General features: G+C 41.0%; 1 long non-coding RNA gene across 1 annotated transcript; it reads right to left on the reverse strand.

Moving 5' to 3' along the window:
• Window positions 1–7,330: 7,330 nt before the first annotated feature.
• Window positions 7,331–8,460, reverse strand: LOC127535849 (uncharacterized). Its single transcript, XR_007944726.1, has 2 exons — window positions 8,366–8,460; window positions 7,331–7,671 (listed from the first exon to the last, which is right to left on the reverse strand). It is a non-coding gene; the product is annotated as an uncharacterized LOC127535849 (long non-coding RNA).
• Between the last annotated feature and the right edge of the window lie 12,840 nt (window positions 8,461–21,300).

A 21,300-nucleotide genomic window follows, 5' to 3' on the forward strand; every position in this document is an offset into this window, starting at 1 on the left:
TGGTCATAAAAGAAGATAATCCACAAAAACCGGCCAGAACCCAAGCTTAGCCATCCAGAGAAAACAATCCAGTATAATACTTTGGCCAAAACGTGTCTCGAAATAAGTAAAAAATCCAGAAAACGATCGGCTCCGTGCGCGTGTACGCGGCGCGTGGTGGCGCTGTGCGTTTCATATTCAGTGCCTTTTTGTATTACAAGTTTATCAAACATGCTCGTATTTCCTTTGTTCGGGATTCAAAATGGATACTGGAGGCTTCTCTTCAGCTTCAAACCGAACTTCAACCAATCAAGTGACTCGTTTCCGCCTACTACGGCGAAACATCCAACCGTGGCCGAGTCTGACAGATATGGATTACATCACTTGATTGACTTATTTCTCAGCAAATCACGTCGGAGGAAACGTTAGATTGACAGGCCTGGGAGCCAATGAGCTTGCTGAATGGCTTGAATATAAATCCCGCCTCTGCCAGCGGGTTTATATGATATTTCATTCGTGAGCTCTGGGCTCCACCTGCTGTTTCTCTGTATTCCTCTCAATCTGTGTGTGTGATCGACACTGAAGCCTATCTGAAGTGATTTTTTGAGTTCTTTATGAGTTTTTGGAGTGAAAATAATGTGAAAATGGAAGTAATACCATTGTATAGAGGGTGTGCAGAGGGTATACAAAGGCTGTCCAACATTGACAGGGGCGGGGCATATCAGTACAAATACATGTGTGAAACACTCATTTCTTGTAGTATTGCTCTGAAATTTTGACCTGAACTATGTAAGACCCCAGGCTTTTGCAATATTGTGTTTTCAAGCTCTTACAGTGCTGCCACACTGATTTTCAGGTGTTTTATTAGGGAAAAAATGTAGGCGAGAAAAAAATTCATCCTAATTCAGTGTGTGCCAACATGAAATACTCTGTGCCAGTAGCACCTAGAGTAATTCTGACTGCACTGGGTGAAAATTCAGGTTGTCAGCTTTCAAATGAGACCCCAACCATGCATGTACTCCAAACAGTTCAAGAACAGCATTCAATTTACTTTCTGTACATCTCAGTAGAAATTTCGGGCGGAAATTGCCTGAACTTTAAAGGGTTTAATACGAGTCTAAAACTTATTCAAAAGATCAAATTAACACAATGAAGTGAGGAATACTGGTGATGTGCAGCTATTTTTATAATTTCAAGGTAAAATGCTGATTGTTCTGTGATTTTCCAGCTTTGCAGATGTGGAAATTCAATGCATTCATTACTTATACACAGATTTCTTTGATGGTTTTTAGTTGTTGCTCAAATATATCAAGGCATTTAGCACTGCTGGAAATTATTACAGGCATTTTTTGTAACATTTTCTAACATCGTACGGACAAATTAATAATTAATGGAGAAAATGGTTTTAAATTACAGATGCTATCAACAACATTTCAAATTTAGAAAACTATCAACTCATTATCTGAGGTGATTTTAACTTTATTCAGGATGTTATCATGGATCGATCTTCATCTAGACCTTTTTCTCTGAGTAAATCTGCTAAAACCTTTGAGTTTTTCAAAAATCAATTGGGCATCGTAGACCCATGGCGACATGGGAATCCAAATGGCAGGGCATTCTCCTTTTTTTCTCACCCTCATCGTACATATACACACATAGATTTCTTTCTTGTTGACACTAGGTTGCTTTCAAGAATAAAAACTTGTGATTACCATGCCATAGCCATATCTGATCATGCCCCAATTTCTTTAAATTTAGTATTGAAAGCCCAATCTCGCCCAACTAAACTTTGGAGATTTAACTCTAATCTTCTAACTAAAGATGAATATAATACATTTCTGAGAACCCAATTAACATTCTTTTTTGAAATCAACATCTCTCCTGAGATATCTTGGAGCACACTGTGGGAGTCTTCAAAAGCCTATATGAGAGGTCAACTGATAAGTTTTATCTCAAATTTAAAAAAAGAAGAGTCATCCTATACTACCAATTTATTAAATAACATAAAGGACTTGGATAACAAGTATGCCTCAAATCCTGACCCAAATCTTTACACAGAGCGAGTGAAACTTCAGTCTAGTCTTAACCTGACTACTGCTGAAGCTGCTATGATTCAATTAGTCAAGACGAAGCAACATTTCTTCGAGTCTGGTGATAAAGCTGGTAAACTTCTTGCTCACCAAGCCCGCGCTGATGCAACTTCAAAACTTATTCCCAGTGTGAAATCTGCGACTGGGGAGATAGTATCTAATCCCGAGGAAATAAATAAAGCTTTTGTAGAATTTTACTCAGACTTATATTCTTCTACGTCGCCACCAATTACATCTGAGATTCTTCATGGTATACAACTCCCACAGATTGATGCCAATTCAGCAAAGCAATTGGGTGGACCTATTACAATAATTGAGGTACAAGAAGCCATTAAGTCTCTGAGTGCTGGTAAGTCACCGGGCCCGGACGGCTTTTCAGCAGAATATTATAAGGCTAATCCTGATATTATTGCTCCAGTACTGAAAGAAATGTATAATGAGGCTCTTTTGAACCACCAACTCCCTAAGACTTTGTCTGAAGCCACCATCTCGTTAATTCTGAAAAAAGATAAAGATCCCCTAGCATGTAGTAGTTATCGACCGATATCACTCCTGAATGTAGATTTTAAAATTCTTTCTAAGGTCCTGGCACTTCGATTGCAGCGAGTGCTTCCTCAAATAATCTCTATGGATCAGACTGGCTTCATGATAGGACGCCATTCCTACCATAACTCTCGACGTCTTTTGAATATAATCCACACAAAGAGCAGTTCAGCTCCAGAGGTAGTCGTATCCCTTGACGCGGAGAAAGCTTTCGACCGCGTCGAGTGGAGCTTTCTTTATGAGGTAATGGCTAGATTTGGTTTGGGTGATGAATTTGTACAATGGGTTCAGCTTTTGTACTCTTCCCCATCAGCTTCAGTTCGCACTAATAATACGTTATCTGCACCTTTTCCGCTTGGGAGGGGCACTAGGCAAGGGTGCCCTCTTTCGCCCCTGTTATTCGCCATTGCTATAGAGCCTCTTGCTATATGGTTGCGCTCGGAAGAGAGATTTAAAGGCATCACAAGGCTGGGGGTAACCCATAAAGTGTCCCTTTATGCGGACGATTTGCTCTTGTATATCTCTGATCCAGTGAGATCACTTTCTGCGATTTTGGATATATTGGATAAGTATGGCACATATTCTGGATATAAGCTCAACTACCAAAAAAGCGAAATGTTTCCACTTAACTCTTTGGCCAAAAAGCTCCCACGTTCAATTACACCTTTTAAGTGGTCGGACTGTGGATTCCGATACCTTGGAGTTTTTATTTCCTCTTCCCTACCTGATATGGTGAAACAAAACTTTATGTCTTTATTAGAATGTGTTAGAAAGGATTTTGAGCGTTGGTCCTTGTTGCCTTTGTCTCTAGTTGGTAGGGTCAATTTGATCAAGATGGCTATTCTCCCTAAATTTTTATACCTCTTTCAACATGTACCTATTCTCCTTAAGAAATCATTTTTCGATAAACTAGATAAAATTATTTCACATTTCTTATGGAATGGAAGTGCAGCTTGACTCCGCAAGTCTATTTTGCAGTCTGCAAAATGTGATGGGGGCCTTGCTTTACCCAACTTCAGACAATATTACTGGGCTACTAATGTGCAGAAACTTTTATATTGGATGACAATGCCCTGCCTGCCTGGGTTCAAATAGAAAAATCATCAAGCCGATATTCCTTATCAATAATTAGTTCCCCACTTCCTCTCTCTACTACTCTGGTGAGTGATAATCTTATACCGAAGGAAACAATTTGCATATGGAGGCAGTTAAGAAAACATTATGGACTACTTGGACCATCTTTAGCAACACCTTTACAAAAAAACTGCAATTTTGCACCCTCAGTGACAGATATAGCCTTTAGAAATTGGTATAGTAAAGGACTTCGAAAGATTAAGGACTTATATCTTGATGATGTTTTTTCATCATTTGCTGACCTCTCATCCAAATTTGATCTACCTAATTCACATTTCTTCTGATATCTTCAGGTTAGAGATTTTGTCAAGAAAATATTTCCTAATTTCCCTAACCGACCTCCTGAAACATGCCTAGACACTCTCTTGGAAACGGACCCCAAACAAAGAAAATGTATTTCAATCCTTTATAATATGTTTGACAAAGCCAATTTAAAGTCTATTACTTCAATTAAAGTGAAATGGGAAGAAGAACTCCAGACATCTTTGTCCGAACAACAGTGGGAATTAGCTGTGAAACTGATCAATACATCCTCAATTTGTGCCCGCCATGCTTTGATCCAATGTAAAGTTTTTTATAAAATACATTATACTAATGCCAAATTGTCTAAAATCTACCCAGCTGTCAATGATGCTTGCAATAGATGCGGGCAATCACCTGCCAACCACGTTCATATGTTTTGGGCTTGCCCTAAACTGAAGGCCTTCTGGAAGGACATTTTTCATACACTTAGCCAAGCTTATGGTCAGACCATTGATCCTAATGCTCTCTCTGCGATCTTTGGCATTCCCCCTGATTTCAGCATTTCTGGTCCCCTCAGACAGGCTTTAGCCTTTACAACGTTGTTGGCTCGTCAACTTATCTTACTGAAGTGGAAGCTTCCCCACCCCCCACTCCACGATCATTGGGTGAGGGACGTGCTGTTTAATTTGAAGTTGGAAAAACTTAGATTTTTGTTGAAGGGTTCTGTTGATAAATTCAAAAAAATATGGCAACCATTTCTATTGCTGATTGATAGTATTGTTCTCATTCCTGACACGGAGGTGAATTAGTTTCTTCCTTTATTAGTTTTTCTTTTTTTCATGTAATTTTAATTTATTGTCATCTATTTGATTTTTCCCCTTTTTTTTCTTTTTTTTTATTGCGTTATTGATGTATTAGTATGAGTGCGTGATTGAGAGTATTACTTTTTCGTGTGTAGAGACTGGCTCTCTGCAATTGTGCCCCAAATCTGAACCGGAATATGGGTTAGTTCAAGGGTGGGGGGGAGTTGATGTTATAAAGGCATGTAATTCTCTTTGAATATAATTTCACAACTGTCAAGATGTATATCATGCTGAAAATTAATAAAAGAAAGTTGGATTGAATAATAAAAACTGGGTAAGTTTATCCCCGTGTTTTGGAACAATAGCGCCACCAGCTGGAACCGAACAACTACACGACGCGCTCATGTTACGCGTTATGCTGCGCACGGTGCAGATCAACAACTATTGTGTACAATCAGAAATTGCGACCGCACGCGTGTGTGAGCGCGTAAAAGTATTTGTCAAACAGTGACAGACAGGCGTGTACACGCTGCTTCATACACACGCAGCTTCTTGTTACGCTATGGCGTCAGAATTGTGTCAAAAAGCGTGCGCAGCTATCAACTGAACGTGTCACACGCGCGTACTTTGACGCCTGTGTGCCTGACGCGTAATGCAGTTTCCCCATTGACTTATAATGGCCTCCCGTTCACGCGTGCGTTCACGTGTGATCATTGCTGCGCACCGGCAATCACACTACGCGGAGCGGTCACGCGTAAAATTCATGCGTTTATTTACAAACGCACGCCTTAACGCTCACATGAAGATAATAGAACATTTCGGTCACGCGCTCACATGTACGCGGAAATGACGTGCGCGAACTCTGTCACGCGTAACAAGAAGCTGCGTGCGTATGAAGCAGCGTGTACACGCCTGTCTGTCACTGTTTGACAAATACTTTCATGCGCTCACACACGCGTGCGGTCGCAATTTCTGATGGTACACAATAGTTGTTGATCTGCACCGTGCGCAGCATAACGAGTAACATGAGCGCGTCGTGTAGTTGTTCGGTTCCAGCTGATGGCGCTATTGTTCCAAGACACGGGGATAAACTTACCCAGTTTTTATTATTATTATTATTTAAATTAGGTTCTCAGGCTTCACAGCCCCGAGCCACTAGGCTGCAGTTCTTCTGACGTTTATTATTATTATTCCATAATTCATTTAGCTTAGCTACTTAGCCTCAAATATGTTTGCATCCATTAAATAGCGGTTAAACTTCTTCTTTTCCTTTCGGCTTTTCCCTTCAGGGGTCGCCACAGCGAATCAATTGCCTCCATCTAACCCTGTCTGCTGCATCTTCTTCTCTCACACCAACTACCTTCATGTCCTCTTTAACCACATCCATAAACCTCCTCTTTGGTCTTCCTCTAGGCCTCCTGCCTGGCGGTGGGAAACTCAGCATCCTTCTACCAATATATTCACTCTCTCTCCTCTGGACATGTCCGAACCATCTCAGTCTGGCCTCTCTGACTTTATCTCCAAAGCCTCTAACATGTGCTGTCTCTCTGATGTACTCATTCCTGATCCTATCCATCCTGGTCACTCCCAAAGAGAACCTCAGCATCTTGAGTTCTGCTACCTCCAGCTCTGCCTCCTGTCTTTTCCTCAGGGACACTGTCTCCAGACCAAACAACATGGCTGGTCTCACCACAGTTTTGTAAACCTTTCCTTTTAGCTGAAACTCTTCTATCATACCTGAGACTTTTCTCCAGCCGTTCCAGCCTGCATGTACATGCTTCTTCACCTCTTTTCCACACTCTCCATTGCTCTGGACTGTTGACCCTAAGTACTTAAAATCCTCCACCTTCTTGATCTCTTCTCCCTGTAACCTCACTCTTCCACTTGGGTCCCTCTCATTCACACACAGATACTCCGTCTTGCTGCGGCTAACCTACATAGCGGTTAAACAAACGCAATAAATTGATGATGTATCTATATTTACCTTTACAGATGATCTTAATTACGAGACAGAGGTCAGCTGTTGCCTGGGAACATCCGTGATCACTCTACTGGTGGGACACAACTGTACCGGATTTCAGCTGAAGGCTGCTGTTCTGTGCAAACTGTCATGAGACATTTTTATTGTGATATACCCTTCACTGCTGTTAGCTTTTGTTTTAATAAATTGTTTGAGATGAGGAAATCACTATTGCATGTTTCTACTTAAATGCCCTATTTTCATGATTTAATATCACCATAGCATTAATTTTTACAATTTCTATAAATGTCACCTGAAAGTTGAGTAACTTTTTGTGAGTAGTGTATGTAGACATGTAATGTAAGCACACTTCAATAATATATCTGCTGCAGTAATGCAGTTTATCTAGCTTGGTGTGACATATGTTGTAAGAAACAACATACTGGTATGTTGCCGATATGTTTCAGAATGAAATCTGCTTGAAAAGCACAACTGATTATCTGTCAAAATGTGTGTACGTAGAAGTGTGCACTTAACACTGAATAAAATCTCTGTAGATTATAGACAAAACACACATCTTTCATCACAAATATATTTGTATTCACCCAAAGTGCAAGAGTAAAATACCAGTGTACTTAAATAGCTAAGAAGGAAAAGAATTTATAAAAAATATGATTACTTTTTCTAAAAAAGGCAGGAATAGTGGACAATGCAGTTTATTTCTGTGACAGTCGCTCCAGCACCGACACCATGCGTCCCATCAGTCCAGCCAAGGTGTTTGAATTTTCATCCGTCCTCTGGATGTTCTGGAGCAGGGCAGTGGTCAGGTCTCGGTGTCTTCAGATCTGTTCCAAGAACCGTTCCTCTGACGTCTCCAGATACTGCAGCAGATCCACAGTAGCATCCTGGTTCCTTTATCCTGCATAAAAGCACCCAAGCAGCATTAGTTGTCAGTAATTATTTTCTATATTCATGAACACAGTTAACTTATTACCTCCGTCAGGAGGTTATGTAATCATCGGAGTTTGTTTGTCTGTTTGTCTGTTAACAACATAACTCAGAAAGTTATGGACGGATTTTGGCGGCCATCTCTCAATTGTACAGAGTCCTTCAAAAAAATCCTGGATCCAGGTCACCTCCAAAATCTAATCGATTGTTACTTTTGCTCTTCCGGACATTCTGTAAAAAATTGGTGAAAATCTGTCCATAACTTTTTGAGTTATGCTATTAACAGACAGACGGCCTGGCGGAGGTCTGCACTCTCTGCATGCTTTTGTAGTTATTGCTGTTGTAGAAGTGTGTGCGCGTGGCTGTGTGACTGTCTGTGTGTGTGTTGATAGGGAGTATTATCGGAGTTGAGTTGGGAGGGATGTGGGGCATTGTCTTTTTATTGTTTGTTTTTAATTTGTTAAGCACTTAGTGCTACTTTATGTAAGAAAAGTGATATAGAAATAAACTTTGATTGATTAAAATAAATGTTGTACGTTGTGATTTTAGGATGGGCCAAAAGATAACATATTGATCATGTTGATGTCTGCATAGTCTAAACAAATCTTACTTGATTTTTTTTTATTGTAAATGTATGGTGTTTATTAATTAAATCAAAATCTTACTTGATTTGGTCTGTAGCGAGGAGGACAGCATGAAGGAGCTGCAGGATGGAACCAGTAAGCTGCAGAGTAGTCATCCTGGTAACTGGACCTCATCATCCTAGGCCGACAACTAAATAAAATTAACAAGAAATGTTGTTGATAGCATATGTAATTTAAAACCATTTTCTCCATTAATTATTAATTTGTCCGTACGATGTTAGAAAATGTTACAAAAAATGCCTGTAATAATTTCCAACAGTGCTAAATGCCTTGATATATTTGAGCAACAACTAAAAACCATCAAAGAAATCTGTGTATAAGTAATGAATGCATTGAATTTCCACATCTGCAAAGCTGGAAAATCACAGAACAATCAGCATTTTACCTTGAAATTATAAAAAAAAAGCTGCACATCACCAGTATTCCTCACTTCATTGTGTTAATTTTATCTTTTGAATAAGTTTTAGACTCGTATTAATAATGTTAAACAGTTTATTGGTTCTTCAAGGGAAATTTCAATGGTTATCATATAGTTCAGCAATATGATTAATGGGCCATTGTGTAACAACGTGGGAGGTTCTGAATACAGGTCTGGTAATGAAATATTGCTGCTGTTTCTCAGGTTTTATAAGACTGTTTTCATAGCTTGCGAGCTTAGCAGTGGCTAACTGGTTAGCAAATAGTCGACCTCTGATCCTGTGTCCGGACCACGTTCGCTGGCGTAACGTTCATAATATTGATGTGGATCTGTTGTAGCTGGCGTATTCATAGTCGGCTAACAGCAGGGTGTTTAAGAAATAAAACTTACCTATCAGGATCGGTACTGCGGCCTGCATCAACTCCTGCTCAGCTGTTGCGTTCAGGGACCCGGTTGGAATCACGGAATGCTCAGCTGTTGCGTTCAGGGACCCGGTTGGAATCACGGAATGCTCAGCTGTTGCGTTCAGGGACCCGGTTGGAATCACGGAATGCTCAGCTGTTGCGTTCAGGGACCCGGTTGGAATCACGGAATGCAGCCGGAAAAAAAAATTGGGGCTCTTTTTGGCCAAAAACTGCTGCATCCCGGCTGTCTTTTCTGGTTGTTGTCGTCATTTCTGAACTTTTTAGTTGTTGAGGAGTTAGTCAGGCTCCGTTCGTACAGCTGTAGCCGTCTCCCACTGGATTGTTTCGAACACTGGTGTGGTCCAAGAGGCTCCCTCTAACTTCCACTGAATTTAATATGAAGACCACAGTTCCAGGAAGCTTTGGGTCTCCTCCTCAGACCGTTGCTGTTTGGATTATGCTTTTATATTTACCGGTTTTTAAAACACAAACACTGAACATTACTGCTGCTCGCTCGGCTGTTTAAAAACGGCGCTTCTGTGTTTCCCCTGTTGACGGTCGGACTGTAACCCCAGCCCCTGACGTACTGGGCTCTCACCTCGGGCCACCTCTGGCCCAGCAACGAGTTGGGGCCGGTGCGAGTCCCAGTTTTTGGAGCCCGGAGGCGGCCCACCGCCTGTCGAAAAACAAAAAACCGGAGCCGAATCGGCCACCGACTCCAACCTCGAACCGGAACTGCCTCTGTCAAAAAGGGGAGACTCTTCTTCGTCTTCTTTTCCGCCAGTATGGCTCACTGCTGCCTCCCCTGGCTGACTAAAATGAAAAGGCCAACTGCACGACACGCTCATGTGAGGCGGACTGGTACGCACGGTGCAGAAACGTTCTATTGTGTATGGCGACCGCACGCGTGTGTGAACGCGTAATAGTATTTGTCAAACAGTGACAGACAGGCGTGTACACGCTGCTTCATACGCACGCAGCTTCTTGTTACGCGTGAAATACAATCTGCACACGACAACGCACGCACGCACGCACGCGTAAGAAAATAATCATGCGTGTACAGACACGTTGCTGCGAGTTGCTTTGATTGTTTTGACACGATTCTGACGCCATAGTGTGTGCGTGCATGTGTGTGTGTGCTGGGAATTGTATACTTCCTGTTGCTGTTGTCTGGTCCAGTTCAAAGTAGGACGGTGGGAGAGGTTCGAGGGTTTGGATCAGAGCAGTGATGACCTGTACAGGATTATGAAACACAAGAGCGCTCGACACAACACTGGTTCCATCATTATCATGATCTTTCCCTTTTTCCATGCTGAGCATTTGCTTTTCTTTTTCTCTCTCTCTGCCCTTTTCTGTCAAAATATGCGTCCCAGCCATCAATCTCCGACACTCACCGGCCTGCGGGTATTCATTCGGAGTCCTGTTGATCTTCGGATCCCAGTGTTTGCTCTACATTCATTCAGCAGCGGCGGGCCACCATTCCTAAATCCTAGCCGTTGCCGTCTTACCCATGATTGCGGTTTTGATTAATGAACCAGGCTGGGAGGTTTTAAAGGCCTCAGGAATCTTTTGCAGGTGTTTAGAGTTAACTCGTTGATTCAGATGATTAGGTTGATAGCTCGTTTAGAGTACCGTTTCATAATATGCTAATTTTTTCAGATAGGTATTTTTGGTTTTTCTTTACTTTTTGGCCAATATCATCAATATTAAAACAATAAAAGGCTTGAACTACTTCAGTTGTGTGTAATGAATCTAACATATATGAAAGTCTAATGTTTATCAGTACATTACAGAAAATACTGAACTTTATCACAATATGCTAATTTTTTGAGAAGGACCTGTAGATAAATAGATTTTACAAGTTAAATAGACATTGGCAAATTATTGATTTCCAGCTAACATTCCGTAACATATAAGGTCCAGGAGCAAAAATGACATTAACCAAGTAAGATAAATATTAGTGGTAGGATACAATTTAAAAGAGGAATCTATCTCATTAGAGGCTTTGTAATTAATCAATCACGACTGATGGCATCAAAAAGCAATATCTGACATCATCAGCAAAGTTTTTCAATTGAAATCATTTTTGGTGGATGACTGAATTGGTGAACAGACATATACGTTAACTTAAACAACAAGTATATTTCATTTATATTTATCTGCATTTTTCATCTGTCTGCTACATTTACAGATTACGGCAAACTCAAAGTTCATTTATAGCGATTATATTCAATATTTTAAAGCTTTTTGTAAACTCAAGCACCTTTAGCATCTGGAAAAGTGGTCTATTATGGGATGGACACACCGGCTTGAAGTGCTGCGCTGATCAGAAAACTATTTGTTGCACAATTTGCAAATAACCACACTTTTATCCAAGCTGCCATCAGGAAGATTTTTAAAAGAGACTTTTTGCCCAACACACTCAGAGTGTTCTCGTCTTCAATCACTGTTCACCAAACTTTGCTGTGCGCTGACAGTGCATCCAGTTATGTGGCAAAATGAGAGTTCTGTCCCTTGTTTTCATGTGAGACTGAGAACTTTTTGAAATACCTCGTAGGTCGTCGTCCCCAGTGTTTTGATCTGTGTATGTCAAATCTGACGCCGTACGTTTTGGGGTTGTCTTTCTGCACATCCGTCCCATTCCCATGAACACAAAATCACAGGACTCTAAAACATTTCAGAGTATTTCAGCACGTGACAAAAATGGTCACTTGAGTTCAAGTGTGGACCGATTAGAATTTGGAGGAGACGTCCAGAGACACCGGGACGAGAAAAAAGAATTCCAGCAAGAAAAGAGGTGAAGTATGAGAATGTGCAGAAGGAGAACCAAGAACTGAAGTCCAAATGTGCTGATAAAGTCTTTAAACTTCCTAAAACCACCATGCAAACCCTAAATCTGGGTCACTGTACTATCAAATGTAAGAAAAAACGTCAAATTCTTACATTTTATAATCTCTGATTGCCATAAATTCTGCAACTAATCTTGAAAAACTGTCTCAGGAATCAAGTAATAGGTAAAGATGAACAATTATTTGCTTCATTTAGTCAAGGAAATGTCCAAATTTGATGGAGGTGTCCTTCAACTTTGTGAAACCACCATCTAAAACCTGAAATTGGTTCACCTTCCCATCAAATATGACAAAAAAGTCAGCAAATTCTTGCGTTTTACAACCTGGGACTATTAAACATTCTGTATTGTGCTTCAAAAATTCTGTAAAGAATCAGTTAAGTGTTAAAAATGAACAAATCTTTGATTCATTTAGCCATAAAATGTCCAAATGTGCTGATAATGCCTTTAAACTTTGTTGAATGACCATCTAAAACCTATATCACTGTACGGTAAAAGATGACAAAAACTGTCAAATTCTTACATTCTACAATCTTCTATTCTCATAGATTCTGCACTTAAGCTACAAAAATTGTCACAAGACTCTATTAATAGCTAAAAATGAACAGTTATTTGCTTCATTTTGGAAAGAAAATGTCAAAATTTGATGGCAATCTCTTTAAATTTTGTTAAACCACCATGTAAAACCTGAAACTGGTTCACTTTTTTTTTGTCTCAAATGGCAGAAAAGAGAATAACTTCTCACATTAATGGCTGCATTGATGGAATCACTGGTCTTTATTGAGAAATAAACAGAAATACACAAAAATCTGACTGTCTCCAGACATTAGGTGGGATTTTCCAGAGCATTTTTCTTGTTGAGCCACAGGTGTTTCCAAGGGAGCAATGACGGTTGCGTTGCCTCCGAACCGGCCGCCAGATTCAAATCCTCACGATATACTTTTAACCAAAGCACTTTACAGCAACGTGAGTTTATAGATTTTTTTCCTTCAGTGGTAAAACGACCCCTGCCTGGACCACAACACACACTGGGAACCACTTTGATGGGTTTATCTGTGCAGAGCAACACTAGACTGTGTGAGGGCCGAGTTTGGAACACGCTTCTTCAATCTTTCTTCAAATACTTTTACCAGGTAAAGCACTTGAAACTGTGTAGAAACAAGAAAATCCTACACGACCAATATGTGGCAGCACTTCAATATGAGTTCACTTAAATAAATATACATAAATTATCAAGCGTGCACGATTTTGCATAGAAAGTTTGGAAGAAACAATAATTCTGTATTAATTCTCCATAATTTCATTCATTATTGAATAAAACATTTTTTTTTAATTGCTTAGGGTTCAGCTTTATTAAAGTTTAATGTGTATTTTTTATATATATTTTGATTCCAGTTCTGGAATGGGATCTTTATCTTTTATTTTGAAAAGCCAGCATATTTCAGAGTCCCTTGTAACATTACAGAACTTTTATTTTGATACTGTACCTCAGTGCATTCTGTTAATGGTTTTCAGCTGACCAACTGAAACAATCATTTAAAAAAAAAACAAGCTATAGAAAGACATAGGTTGGTTTTTTTTAAGATGACTGTTTCTGGTTCCGGAAAGTGACATCACGTGTGACATCATGAGCAGAGATTACTAGTGTAGGGTGAATTGTTACAACCACTCACTTCTGTCTAGAGCCAAAGACAGTGAGCAGCGAAGAAACCAGAGCGAGGAATTAACCGAACTCACAAACCTTCGAGCGTCTTCCTGAACTTCAGGGTTCTTGAAGAATCTACAACTTCTGCAACCACCTACAACTACTGCAGTTGTAACGTTTTATTTTTTTCAACCACCACTGTTGAACTTTTCTGCTACCATGTCCATCAGGACCAATCCAAGGTGCAGAGGAGGGCCGAATTACCGTGGGGCAAACCAACACCACGTCAACCCCGCCGGGCCCCACAGCTCTCGTGGCGCCTCTCGGGAAGAAATGAAGTACCTGAGAGAGCACAACCATAATATGAGCCTTCGAATCCAGGAGCTCATCGCTGAGAACCAGCAGTACTCCCAAAAGATGGTTCGCTCTAGGGCCAGGATTGAGCACCTAGAAGAGATTCTGCTGGACAAAGAGAAGGAACTGGAGTATGAACGCCGGCAGAACGAGGAAAGAATGTGGGCCCTGGAAGAGGCCGAAGAACAGGCTGAGAACACCATCAAGTCTGATGAACAACAGGACTTTGAGGTTTCCTTTAACAACATGGAAACGTTGTCTGTGAGTTGGGGAGACTACATGGACGACTTGGATGAAAGTCGAGAGCAGCTGAAACTGAAAGACAGAGAGATCCTGAATCTCAAAAATGAGATCCAGAGTCTGTCTGCTGCTCTGAAAGCCTCCCAGAACCTGCAGAGAGATGGAGACAAATCTCTGGAGGTCAGTAATGACCTGCAGGAGCAGAAAAAGGCCCTCCATGAAGAACAACAAGAGGTTGAGAAAGCAAAGAAAGTCTTGGTGCAAGAAAAACAATCAAAAACTGTCAACCAGGACCTGCAGGAGGAAGTCCGACTGCTGCAAGCTACCAATAAGGAGCTGCAGGAGCAAGAAAAACAGTCGAACACCATCAAAAACAACCTGCAGAAGGAAGTCCGACTGCTGCAAGCTAACTATAATGAGCTGCAGGAGCAAGAAAAACAGTCGAACGCAATCAACAACGACCTAAGGGGGATGATCATGCTGCTGAAAGCAAATATTCAGGATTGGAGGAGCACTCTGCAAGCTAACATGAAGGAGCTGCAGGAGCAAAAAAACCAGTCCAACGCCGTCATCAAAGACCTAAAGGAGGAAGTCCGACTGCTGCAAGCTAACATTCAGGATTTGCAGGAGCAACAAAAACAGACGGACGCCGTCAACAATCACCTGCAGGAGACGATCAAACTGGTGAAAGCCAACAATCAGGCGCTGGTGTCGTATTGTCTCAAAAGGACAAACAAAGGGAGTGTCTTTGAGCGCTTGAGAAATATGGAAATAACTAATGAAGAGATGATGGACGAAGTAAAAATACGACTTGCGAGGAATAGAAAAGGAAAGAAGACAAAGAGCTTCTGGAGGTGGTTCAGGAGGAGCGACAGGAACGTGGAGGAGGCTAATGATAGCTCAGTGTAGCTCCTTCGGCATCCTCCATCTTCCACCTCCTCACCATTTCTGCTCTTCGTTCCTCCGTAAACTTCGTACCCTCGCTGTCGCCCCACACCTCCCGTTACTATTGTACACCAGTGTCAAGCAACCCATCCTTTTCTACGGCTCTACCCCCCCCCCCCCCAAAAAAAAAAAAATAAAAAAAAAAAATCCTTTCGGTCCAAGAGAAAAAGAGAGGCTTCAAGTTTTTCAGAGGTCCCAAAGGTAGAAAAATCAACAAAAAAACAAGTGAAGAGGTGATCGAGGAGACAAATGAACAACAGGAGCAGAAGAAGAAAGCCAAGAATAAGAAAAAGAGCTTCTGGAGTTTGCTCAAGTGCTGTTGCCCTTGAGCCTCCCCTTTCCTCCATCTCCTCACCCCTTCTGCCGCCTTTCTCCTCACCTCTTCAACCTCTGTCACCCTCATCCTCTCTATTTCTTCCCTTTCCTTCCATCTTTTCTTTTCTTTTCTTTTCTTTTCTTTTCCTGTCCTGTCCTGTCATGTGTGTCCTGTCCTGCGTCCTGTCCTGCGTCCTGTCTTGCGTCCTATGTGTTCTATGTTCCCCTCTAAAGAATCGCCACCTTATCGCGGTGGAGGGGTTTGAGTGTCCCTGTGATCCTGGGAGCTATGTTGTCCGGGGCAATAGCCCCTGGTAGGGTCTGCCAAGGCAAATTGGTTCTAGGTGAGGGACCAGACAAAGAGCGATTGTGACAACCCTGATGACAAAGACGAAAGCCGCTACCTCGTCCAGACTAGGGAAACCGGGGCCTCTCCCTGGAGCCTGGTCTGGAGGGGAGCTGGTCACACAGCACCTGGTGGCCGAGTCTCTGGGCCCCGTGGGGCTTGGTCGGGCACAGCCCGAAAAAGTAACACGGGGTCGCCGCCCGGTTGGCCCACCATCCACCGGGCAGGAAATCGGGGTCGGGTGCTATGCCAACCGGGCAGTAGGCAGGAGCCGGCGTCTAGGCCAGGGGTCGGCAACCCGCGGCTCCGGAGCCGCATGCGGCTCTTTCATCCCTCTGTTGCGGCTCCCTGTAGCTTTGGAAAATAAATAATAAGCAGACTATTTCATTCAAATTTCTTTTATTTTAGTTTGTTAGGTTTTAAAATTTAATTCTAAATTTGAAGATTATGGTGATCTTGTAACATCAAAATAAAACGTCTTCATTTTTTTCTGTCAAAATATGCGTCCCAGCCGTCAATCTCCGACACTCACCGGCCTGCGGGTATTCATTCGGAGTCCTGTTGATCTTCGGATCCCAGTGTTTGCTCTACATTCATTCAGCAGCGGCGGGCCACCATTCCTAAATCCTAGCCGTTGCCGTCTTACCCATGATTGCGGTTTTGATTAATGAACCAGGCTGGGAGGTTTTAAAGGCCTCAGGAATCTTTTGCAGGTGTTTAGAGTTAACTCGTTGATTCAGATGATTAGGTTGATAGCTCGTTTAGAGTACCGTTTCATAATATGCTAATTTTTTCAGATAGGGATTTTTGGTTTTTCTTTACTTTTTGGCCAATATCATCAATATTAAAACAATAAAAGGCTTGAACTACTTCAGTTGTGTGTAATGAATCTAACATATATGAAAGTCTAATGTTTATCAGTACATTACAGAAAATACTGAACTTTATCACAATATGCTAATTTTTTGAGAAGGACCTGTAGATAAATAGATTTCACAAGTTAACCCTTTAAGCTTCAGTCAATTCCAGCCGTTTTCAGTACAAAAAAATCGCTAATATTCTATTTTTAAATTAAAAAAAATTACGAAAAATACGGGGAATATTGGACGGGCATCACGAGGTGCATTTCCTTGAAAACGACCGATTCGGGGATTTTATACTGACTTCAGGACATGTTTTGGACAAAATAGTTTACTGGCTTGTGTCATCTGGATGTAAAAGGTTGGATTATGGCCGTTTTTTGTGGAATCTTTATTTCTGTGTGTAATAATGAACCCGGAAATGTGAGTCACGCTGTGTGCGTTGAAGCCGTGTATAGAGAACGGATGGATGAATATTCGTTTTTGTCGGACAAATGTGTTTTTCTCACCCGCTGTGATAATCGCATCTGAAAGTGGTTTATACCGGCGGATTCATGAGAATCTAAGCTTTCCATCGGCGTATAGTGTTTGTATAATCGTGTTTGCAGCCGTCGGACATTCTTGAAATTCCTATGCAAATTAGTAGGTGTACCGCCGGCGGTACACTGAAGCTTAAGGGGTTAAATAGACATTGGCAAATTATTGATTTCCAGCTAACATTCCGTAACATATAAGGTCCAGGAGCAAAAATGACATTAACCAAGTAAGATAAATATTAGTGGTAGGATACAATTTAAAAGAGGAATCTATCTCATTAGAGGCTTTGTAATTAATCAATCACGACTGATGGCATCAAAAAGCAATATCTGACATCATCAGCAAAGTTTTTCAATTGAAATCATTTTTGGTGGATGAATTGGTGAACAGACATATACGTTAACTTAAACAACAAGTATATTTCATTTATATTTATCTGCACTTTTCATCTGTCTGCTACATTTACAGATTACGCGTAACATGAGCACGTCGTGTAGTTGTTCGGTTCCAGCTGATGGCGCTATTGTTCCAAAACACGGGGATAAACTTACCCAGTTTTTATTATTATTTAAATTAGGTTCTCAGACTTCACAGCCCCGAGCCACTAGGCTGCAGTTCTTCTGACGTTCTTTATTATTCCATAATTCATTTAGCTTAGCTACTTAGCCTCAAATACGTTTGCATCCATTACATAGCGGTTAAACTTCTTTTCCTTTCGGCTTTTCCCTTCAGGGATCGCCACAGCGAATCAATTGCCTCCATCTAACCCTGTCTGCTGCATCCTCTTCTCTCACACCAACTACCTTCATGTCCTCTTTAACCACATCCATAAACCTCCTCTTTGGTCTTCCTCTAGGCCTCCTGCCTGGCAGTGGGAAACTCAGCATCCTTCTACCAATATATTCACTCTCTCTCCTCTGGACATGTCCGAACCATCTCAGTCTGGCCTCTCTGACTTTATCTCCAAAGCCTCTAACATGTGCTGTCCCTCTGATGTACTCATTCCTGATCCTATCCATCCTGGTCACTCCCAAAGAGAACCTCAGCATCTTCAGTTCTGCTACCTCCAGCTCTGCCTCCTGTCTTTTCCTCAGGGACACTGTCTCCAGACCAAACAACATGGCTGGTCTCACCAGTTTTGTAGACCTTTCCTTCCATTTTAGCTGAAACTCTTCTATCACACCTGAGACTTTTCTCCAGCCGTTCCAGCCTGCATGTACACGCTTCTTCACCTCTTTTCCACACTCTCCATTGCTCTGGACTGTTGACCCGAAGTACTTAAAATCCTCCACCTTCTTGATCTCTTCTCCCTGTAACCTCACTCTTCCACTTGGGTCCCTCTCATTCACACACAGATACTCCATCTTGCTGCGGCTAACCTACATAGCGGTTAAACAAATGCAATAAATTGATGATAGTATGTATATTTACCTTTATAGATGATTTTAATTACGAGACAGAGGTCAGCTGTTGCCTGGGAACATCCGTGATCACTCTACTGGTGGGACACAACTGTACCGGATTTCAGCTGAAGGCTGCTGTTCTGTGCAAACTGTCATGAGACATTTTTATTGTGATATACCCTTCACTGCTGTTAGCTTTTGTTTTAATAAATTGTTTGAGATGAGGAAATCACTATTGCATGTTTCTACTTAAATGCCCTATTTTCATGATTTAATATCACCATAGCATTAATTTTTACAATTTCTATAAATGTCTCCTGAAAGTTGAGTAACTTTTTGTGAGTAGTGTATGTAGACATGTAATGTAAGCACACTTCAATAATACATCTGTTGCAGTAGTGCAGTTTATCTAGCTTGGTGTGACATATGTTGTAAGAAACAACATACTGGTATGTTGCCGATATGTTTCAGAATGAAATCTGCTTGAAAAGCACAACTGATTATCTGTCAAAATGTGCGTACGTAGAAGTGTGCACTTAACACTGAATAAAATCTCTGTAGATTATAGACAAAACACACATCTTTCATCACAAATATATTTGTATTCACCCAAAGTGCAAGAGTAAAATACCAGTGTACTTAAATAGCTAAGAAGGAAAAGAATTTATAAAAAATATGATTACTTTTTCTAAAAAAGGCAGGAATAGTGGACAATGCAGTTTATTTCTGTGACAGTCGCTCCAGCACCGACACCATGCGTCCCATCAGTCCAGCCAAGGTGTTTGAATTTTCATCCGTCCTCTGGATGTTCTGGAGCAGGGCAGTGGTCAGGTCTCGGTGTCTTCAGATCTGTTCCAAGAACCGTTCCTCTGATGTCTCCAGATACTGCAGCAGATCCACAGTAGCATCCTGGTTCCTTTATCCTGCATAAAAGCACCCAAGCAGCATTAGTTGTCAGTAATTATTTTCTATATTCATGAACACAGTTAACTTATTACCTCCGCCAGGAGGTTATGTAATCATCGGAGTTTGTTTGTCTGTTTGTCTGTTAACAACATAACTCAGAAAGTTATGGACGGATTTTGGCGGCCATCTCTCAATTGTACAGAGTCCTTCAAAAAAATCCTGGATCCAGACGGTGATCCAGGTCACCTCCAAAATCTAATCGATTGTTACTTTTGCTCTTCCGGACATTCTGTAAAAATTTGGTGAAAATCTGTCCATAACTTTTTGAGTTATGCTGTTAACAAACAGACAGACAGGCAGACAGACAGATGGCCTGGCGGAAGTCTGCGCTCTCTGCATGCTTTTGTAGTTATTTCTGTTGTAGAAGTGTGTATGTGTGTGTGCGTGGCTGTGTGACTGTCTGCGTGTGTATGTGTGTGTGTTGATAGGGAGTATGATGGGAGTTGAGTTGGGAGGGATGTGGGGCATTGTCTTTTTATTGTTTGTTTTTAACTTGTTAAGCACTTAGTGCTACTTTATGTAAGAAAAGTGATATAGAAATAAACTTTGATTGATTGATTGATTAAAATAAATGTTGTACGTTGTGATTTTAGGATGGGCCAAAAGATAACATATTGATCATGTTGATGTCTGCATAGTCTAAACAAATCTTACTTGATTTTTTTTATTGTAAATGTATGGTGTTTATTAATTAAATCAAAATCTTACTTGATTTGGTCTGTCGCGAGGAGGACAGCATGAAGGAGCTGCAGGACGGAACCAGTAAGCTGCAGAGTAGTGATCCTGGTAACTGGACCTCATCATCCTAGGCCGACAACTAAATAAAATTAACAAGAAATGTTGTTGATAGCATCTGTAATTTAAAACCATTTTCTCCATTAATTATTAATTTGTCCGTACGATGTTAGAAAATGTTACAAAAAATGCCTGTAATAATTTCCAGCAGTGCTAAATGCCTTGATATATTTGAGCAACAACTAAAAACCAAAGAAATCTGTGTATAAGTAATGAATGCATTGAATTTCCACATCTGCAAAGCTGGAAAATCACAGAACAATCAGCATTTTACCTTGAAATTATAAAAATAGCTGCACATTACCAGTATTCCTCACTTCATTGTGTTAATTTTATCTTTTGAATAAGTTTTAGACTCGTATTAATAATGTTAAACAGTTTTTTTTATTGGTTCTTCAAGGGAAATTTCAGTGATTATCATATAGTTCAGCAATATGATTAATGGGCCATTATGTAACAATGTGGGAGGTTCTGAATACAGGTCTGGTAATGAAATATTGCTGCTGTTTCTCAGGTTTTATGAAACGGTTTTCATAGCTTGCTAGCTTAGCAGTGGCTAACTGGTTAGCAAATAGTCGACCTCTGATCCTGTGTCCGGACCACGTTAGCTGGCGTAACGTTCATAATATTGATGTGGATCTGTTGTAGCTGGCGTATTCATAGTCGGCTAACAGCAGGGTGTTTAAGAAATAAAACTTACCTATCAGGATCGGTACTGCGGCCTGCATCAACTCCTGCTCAGCTGTTGCGTTCAGGGACCCGGTTGGAATCACGGAATGCAGCCGGAAAAAATTGGGGCTCTTTTTGGCCAAAAACTGCTGCATCCCGGCTGCCTTTTCTGGTTCTTGTAGTCATTTCTAAACTTTTTAGTTGTTGAGGA

Source organism: Acanthochromis polyacanthus, chromosome 1, assembly GCF_021347895.1.
Source record: "Acanthochromis polyacanthus isolate Apoly-LR-REF ecotype Palm Island chromosome 1, KAUST_Apoly_ChrSc, whole genome shotgun sequence".
NCBI lineage: Eukaryota > Metazoa > Chordata > Actinopteri > Pomacentridae > Acanthochromis > Acanthochromis polyacanthus.